The following is a 6,771-nucleotide window of genomic DNA, read 5'->3' as shown; positions in this document are numbered from 1 at the left end:
TCAGAAATCCACCTGCCTCTGCCTCCCAAGTGCTGGGATTAAAGGCGTGGGCCACCACCACCCGGCAACAATAAATCTTTAAAAAAAGAAAGAAAGAAAGTTACACCAGGATCCCCCTGTAGGCGGCTCCCTGCTGCACCCTCCAAGAATTTACCCAGCATCCACTCTACCAGCAGTCCTCCTCCCTGAGGTGGCAGAAAGTACCATAAGAAACAAAGATGCAGCTGCCACTGAAGTCTCCCAACTCTACAGGACCTTCTGGGATCCCAGGGATGATAGGGATCTAGGCTGGCCCAGCCCTGGCACTGAGAAGTCACCTTCCTGAGGAAGCTAGTGTAAATTCTTATTCCCACGCCAGAACCCAGACTCCTGTCTCCCTACACCTGCTCTGTAGCAGTCAAGAGCGGAAGAAATCCACAGACAGGAGGAAAGCAGGATCCCTACCCTGCACTTGCTGTGATTCCAAACTGGCCTGGGGCAGGTGAAGCCAGGGAAGTGCAGCTAGGGTCTGGGCGGGTGTAAGGGCTGGCTGAACCCTTCCCTTCTCTTTGCATGGGGAGGGGGGCTTATGGCTCAAGTGTTACTCCTCTGAGTGAGTTTAACCTGAGAATAATGATAAACTCAATTTCTTCATTAACTTTTGTTGACATTCAACTCATGACAAAAATCTCTCGTAAACTCCTGGGTAGATTAGAAAGGATATATACACTGTCCCCATGGCTAGGAGATAGCCAGGCAAAACAACCCGTTTAATTTGCAGGTTAAGAACCAAGATATTACGCTTTTAATCCCAGCACTTGGGAAGCAGAGGCAGGCGGATTTCTGAGTTCGAGGCCAGCCTGGTCTACAGAGTAAGTTCCAGGACAGCCAGGGCTACACAGAGAAACCCTGTCTCAAAAAAAGAAAAAGAAAAAAAAAAAAAAGAACCAAGATATTTAAAGCATAGACGTTGCCCCCAGAGGCCTAAGTTGGATTCCTGGCCTTTTCCTGTGGCCTTTTCTTCCTCTCTCCAGCCCTGGAGTTTCACTCTTAGGGACAGCCCAGCGGTGGGGGCAAGCTCTTCCATCCCAGCACTCAGGAGGCACGGATCTCTGTGAACTGGAGGCCAGCCTGGTCTATAGAGCAGGTTCCAGTGCTCTGCAGAGAAATCTTATGGGAGGTGGGTGGGGGGTAGTGCTTGCTGCTCTTCCAGTATCTTTCAGACAACCTATGTCTAATACCATGGATGTCACTTCCCAAGGTCTTCTGCCTTGTCCATTCCTAACCTATGTCTCTACCTTCTGCCTTGCCCCATTCGGTGTCTCTTCTATGGTGGAGCCTGTTATTGTTTTGTTGTGTTTTTAGATTTAAAAAATGTGTATAGGTGAGAGGGGGAGAGAGTGGAGTGTGTGTGTACGCGTGAGTACAGGTGTTATGTGTCTAATGGAGAGAATGTGTGTGTTTGTGTGTACACGTGAGTGTGGGTGCCCAAGGATTCTAGAAAAGCATGCCAGATCCACTGGAGTTGGAGTTAGAGGCAGTTATGAGGCACCCAGTGTGGGTGCTCTGCACAGTCAGTGCTTGCTTTTAACCATAGAGCCACCTCCCCAGCTCCATGCCACTTGTTATTGAGACAGGGCTTCACTGTGCCCACTCTGGGCCTCTAATTTTAGAGGCCCCTGCCTCGGTCTCCTAAGTGTTAGAATTACAGGTATGCACTTCAACATCTGACTTATCTTTCTTTTATTTTTAATTAATTTATTTATTTTATGTACATGAATACACTGTAGCTCTCTTCAGACACACCAGAAGAGGGCATCGGATCTCATTACAGATGGTTGTGAGCCACCACGTGGTTACTGGGAATTGAACTCAGGACTTCTGGAAGAGCAGTCAGTGCTCTTAACCCCTGAGCCATCTCTCCAGCCCCCTGACTTATTTTTCTAAAACTAAGTCTGACCCAGACCCTCTCTGCCTAAAATTCCTCCCCAGCTCCCACTTTGCCCTCCATATCAGTGATACAATGTCCTCTATGAACTGGCCTGTGTGAAGATTCTGGGTGCATGCTTGGCTCTCCCAATACCCCCAGCTTACTCTCGTGGCTCCTTAACCCTTCCTCTCTCCCACCTCCTTCAGTTTGCCTTTGTTTCTACCTGTAAAATGCTCTGCAACCACCCCTGCCTTGAGAATGTTTACAGAGCCTTCACATTCTTCCAAATACCACGCCCTCCATGAAGACTTCTCAGACTTCTGGCCCTGTAGCAGCAAGAGGCTAGTAAGGTAGGCCTTGCTTCAGTGGACTCTGGCTCCCTCTAGGGAGACAGAGAAGTCACCACTGGGCCTTGCCTGTTGCCTCTTTCTTACTCCCTGGAGTGCCCATGTTGCAAAAGACTGGAAGGGTTCATGAGACCTGGGGAAGGGGAGATGGATTGAGAAAGGCCCCAAGTTATTTCCCAAAAGCCTCCACCCAGATTCTGGAACAAGTATGGGTCCTAGCAGTCCTCTCAGATCCTGGGAGCTACTGAAGAGGTGCACTATGTTGAGCCATGAGGAGAAGCTTCCATGCCTGGAACCTTCCCAACATCCCAGTTGGGCCTGCTTCTGTGAAGGCCTCCTCAGCATCTTAACATCAGAGCGGGCAGCTGATGTCCTGCCCAGAGAAAAAGAACCAGGTGTCGACTGACTCTGAGCTCTGAGTACCCTAAGGGAGGGTCCATGAGCCAGCAGTGGGGCAGAGCCAGCCCTTCTCCAAATGCTTACCACTCCTTCCAACATGGGCCCCTCCAAGGGCACTCACAGACCTAAGTAGCTGAGAGAGTCCAGCCCTAGTATGTGCAAAAAAGCAAACTCAGAGGGTAGGCTGAGGACCCGGGCTCTCCCTTGGGATCCACCTTGCCTAGGGAGCCAAGGTAGTCCTGGAATTCCAGAGGCAAATGTCCTGTGTCCTCCCCAATGCTCAGAACAAAAGAAGGAGGAAGAGGAGGAGGAAGGGGAGGACGAGGAGGAGGGGGAGGAGGAGGACTGGGAGAAGGAGGAGGGGAGGGGGAAGACGAGGACAAGGAGGATGAGGATGAGGGGGAGGACGAGGAGGAGGAGGATGAGGATGAGGGGGAGGACGAGGAGGAGGAGGAGGAAGATAAGGAGGAGGAGGAGGAGGAGAAGGGGAAGGAGGAGGGGGAGGAGGACAAGGAGGAGAAGACAGAATTTGGTGTCCTCACCTATTAGCATCCTTTTCTGGCTCTGTTTTGGGGACAAGCAATTGCTCCTTTCTGAGCCTCACAGTCCTGTGCAGTAAAACACGAACGGTGCAATCTACCTGGTACATCCCAGGACACTGGGCATTCTTCCATTTGGAGCCTGGTACAGAGGTGGTTCCCAGACTCCATTGTTGATACTCAGCACCTGCATCCCAGTGTCTTAGTCAGTGCTGGGAGGGGACATGATGACCATGACTACCTTTCTTGTTTGTTTGTTTTTTATTTTTATTTTTATTTATTTATTTATTTTTGGTTTTTCGAGACAGGGTTTCTCTGTATAGCCCTGGCCGTCCTGGAACTCACTCTATAGACCAGGCTGGCCTCAAACTCAGAAATCCGCCTGCCTCTGCCTCCCAAGTGCTGGGATTAAAGGTGTGCGCCACCACCGCCCGGCTGTTTTTTATTTTTTTAAGATTTATTTATTTATGCATGTATGAGTACACACTGTAGCTGTACAGATAGTTGTGAGACTTCATCTGGTTGTTGGGAATTGACTTTTAGGACCTCTGCTCGCTCCAGTCAACTCTGCTCGCTCCAGTAGACCCCACTCACTCCGGCCCAAAGATTTATTTATTATTATAAATAAGTACACTGTAGCTGTCTTCAGACACACCAAAAGAGGGAGTCAGATCTCATTACGGGTGGTTGTGAGCCACCATGTGGTTGCTGGGATTTGAACTCAGGACCTTTGGAAGAGCAGTTGGGGCTCTTACCCGCTGTATAACCCTGGCTGTCCTGGAACTCACTCTGTAGACTAGGCTTGCCTTGACCCCACAGAGATCCACCTGCCTCTGCCTCCTGAGTACTGGGCATGAAGGCAACTCTTTAGAGAAAACATTTAACTAGGGAATTGCTTAACAGTTTCAGAGTCCATTATCACCACAGTGGGGAGCATGATGTTACGATGCAGGCATGCTGCTGGAGAAGTATATTAAAGCTACATCCTGATTCAAACGCAGAAAGACACACAGAGGCTGACAGAGGGGAGACAAAGGGACAGACTGAGCCTGGCATGGACTTTTGAAACTTCAGGGTCCACCCACAGGGACACACCTCCTCTAATAAGGCCACATCTCCTAATCCTTCTTAAATAGTGCCACTCCTTAATAATTAATCATTTAAATATATGAGCCTGTGAGGCCCTTCTTAGTCAAGCAACCATACTCAGCCTCCACAGGTTACCTCAGGGCTCTCTCTGCTAGCATCCCTTACCTTGGGAACCCACAGATCTTTTCTCTCTAGGACTTCTTGGTGCACCTGAATCACTGGGCAGGGGGACCACTTTACTGGCTTCCAGTTCCCTGGGTTCTATATGGAAACACAGGGCCAATGGGCAAGTGTGAACATATCTCCTCCGGACTCCTCAGTGATTCCTTCTACCTACCAGATTGCAGATATCAGGACTTCCAGAGATGGTGAGGCTCTGTGATATTTACATACTATTTACATATGGTGTGGTATTTACATCTCATTTACACGAATTTACATTAAAGGCCAGATTATCAAACTCTGGCCCTTCTTCTTGAGATGAGGAGAAAATGAGGAGTGGTTGATGTGGTGAGCATTTGTAGGGTCCTACCTGGGCAGCTGGGTGGCCCTGGGCCCTCAGGTAGGCAGCCCTTCAAATAGGAGCAGCTAGAACAGTAGTGCCCATAGTAGGTCCCTTTTGTGGGGGCCACTAGAGCAGGGCGTGCCAGCATAGATGGACCAGGCTTTAGGGGGAATAACTTGAAGCTGGACTTCTCCCCATTGTCTCCCAGGGACATACCACTTAAACTGGAGCCATCAGGGTTTGGGGCATTTCTTCCCTCAGGCCCTGCCTCTCTGAGCACATCCAGCCCTGTTGCTATCTCTACCATGTGGTCCTTGTGAATACTATTAGTAGTGGCCACCATTTATGGGCTATCTGTTGCATTTAAATGTCACTCTTAGCCGTGTGCATGTGTGTGTGTGTGTGTGTGTGTGTGTTCACTCATGATGCAGAGACTAGAAATCAGTGTTGAATATCTTCCTCGATCACCCTGTACATGACTTAAAACACATTCATTAACTTATTTTTGAGACATGGTTTCTGTTACATGGCCCTAGCTGACGCGAAACTCCCTGTGTAGATCAGACCGGCCTTGAACTCACAGAGATCGGCCTGCCCTCTGCCTCCTGAGTGCTGGGATTAAAGGTGTTCACATCATTGGCCGGGGCACACACGCCTTTCATGTGAGAACAGAAGATCCAAGCTCACGTCTTTCTGTTCACAGGGCAAGCACTCGGCTGACTTTCTCATCTCTCAAGACTCCCCTACTCTACTCCTAATCACGAGTTCAGCTACAAAGCGCTGACTAAAAGGGTAGGGTGGGTTTTTTCTTTTTTAAGATTTATTTATTTATGTATATGAACACTCTATTTGCATGTATGCCTGCATGACAGAAGAGGGCATCAGATTAGATCCATGGTTGTGAGCCACCACGGAGCTGCTGGGAATTGAACTCAGGACCTCTGGAGGAGTAGCCAGTGCTCTTAACCTCTGAGCCATCTCTCCAGCCCAGGGTGTGGTTTGATTATAGAGCAGGTGCCTGACATTCATGAGTCCTTGGTTTTAATCCTAGCATTTGCAAATGCACACACACGTGTAAAATACATATGAAGCAAGAGAGAAAATAAGAGTGGGGCTCTCGTCAGGCATGGTGATGCAAACCTTCAATCCCAGCACTGGTGAGGCAGAGGCAGGCAGAACTCTGAATCTCTGAGGCCAGCCCAGTTTAAACCAAGTGAGTTCTAGGTCAGGGCCAGCCATGGCTACATAGTGTTTTTGTCTCAGAAACAAAAGGAAACAAAAACATGTGCCTCAGAGATAAGCCATGACTTTGCTGTACCAGAGGGCCAGGCCACAAAACTTGCAGTCAACCCCTGTATAAAAAAACCCCACCCCACCCAGGGAAAGAAGCGCCCTCAGGGAAGTGGTTGCTTGTTCCATTTTGAGTCCCCTGGAACTTTGGAAACAGCTGTTAGCATAAGCAAATCCAGAGAGAATGTTCAGGGTGCCTAGAGGCAGTAGGCCTGGTCCAGCTGAGGTAAGGCTAAGAGGAGAGCATTGAGGGATGGGGGAGAAGGAGGGAGAATGAGTCATCTAACTCAGCGAACCCTCAGAGAGCCTGTCCTATGTCAGGCCCAGTGAGGGTGGAGTGAGGACAGTGGAGAGACAATGAGGTGTCAGGGTGTCAGAGCGTCCCTATGGGATGGATGGATTCCCTAAGATGGATGCCCTGAGATTCTACAGTTCTCCCTCCAGGGATCTGTCTCACCCAAGCCTTCCTACAGCGGTGCCAAGCTGCTCAACACGCAGGCCTGAACACGGCTGCTTATGAGTCAATATGGAAATGATCCTAGCAGCCATTAATGGGATCCAGGCAAACAAATTATGACCATCTGGACACGTCACAGGATGCATCTGATCTGTGAGAAAGCAGTGACTACAGAACAGCACGGACCCGCTTTGTACTATAAAAATGCTAAACATGTGTACATAGGTTATAAATCC

This window comes from Mastomys coucha, unplaced genomic scaffold (assembly GCF_008632895.1).
Source record: "Mastomys coucha isolate ucsf_1 unplaced genomic scaffold, UCSF_Mcou_1 pScaffold18, whole genome shotgun sequence".
NCBI classification, from domain to species: Eukaryota; Metazoa; Chordata; class Mammalia; order Rodentia; family Muridae; genus Mastomys; species Mastomys coucha.
Note: the sequence above shows the minus strand (reverse complement) of the source record.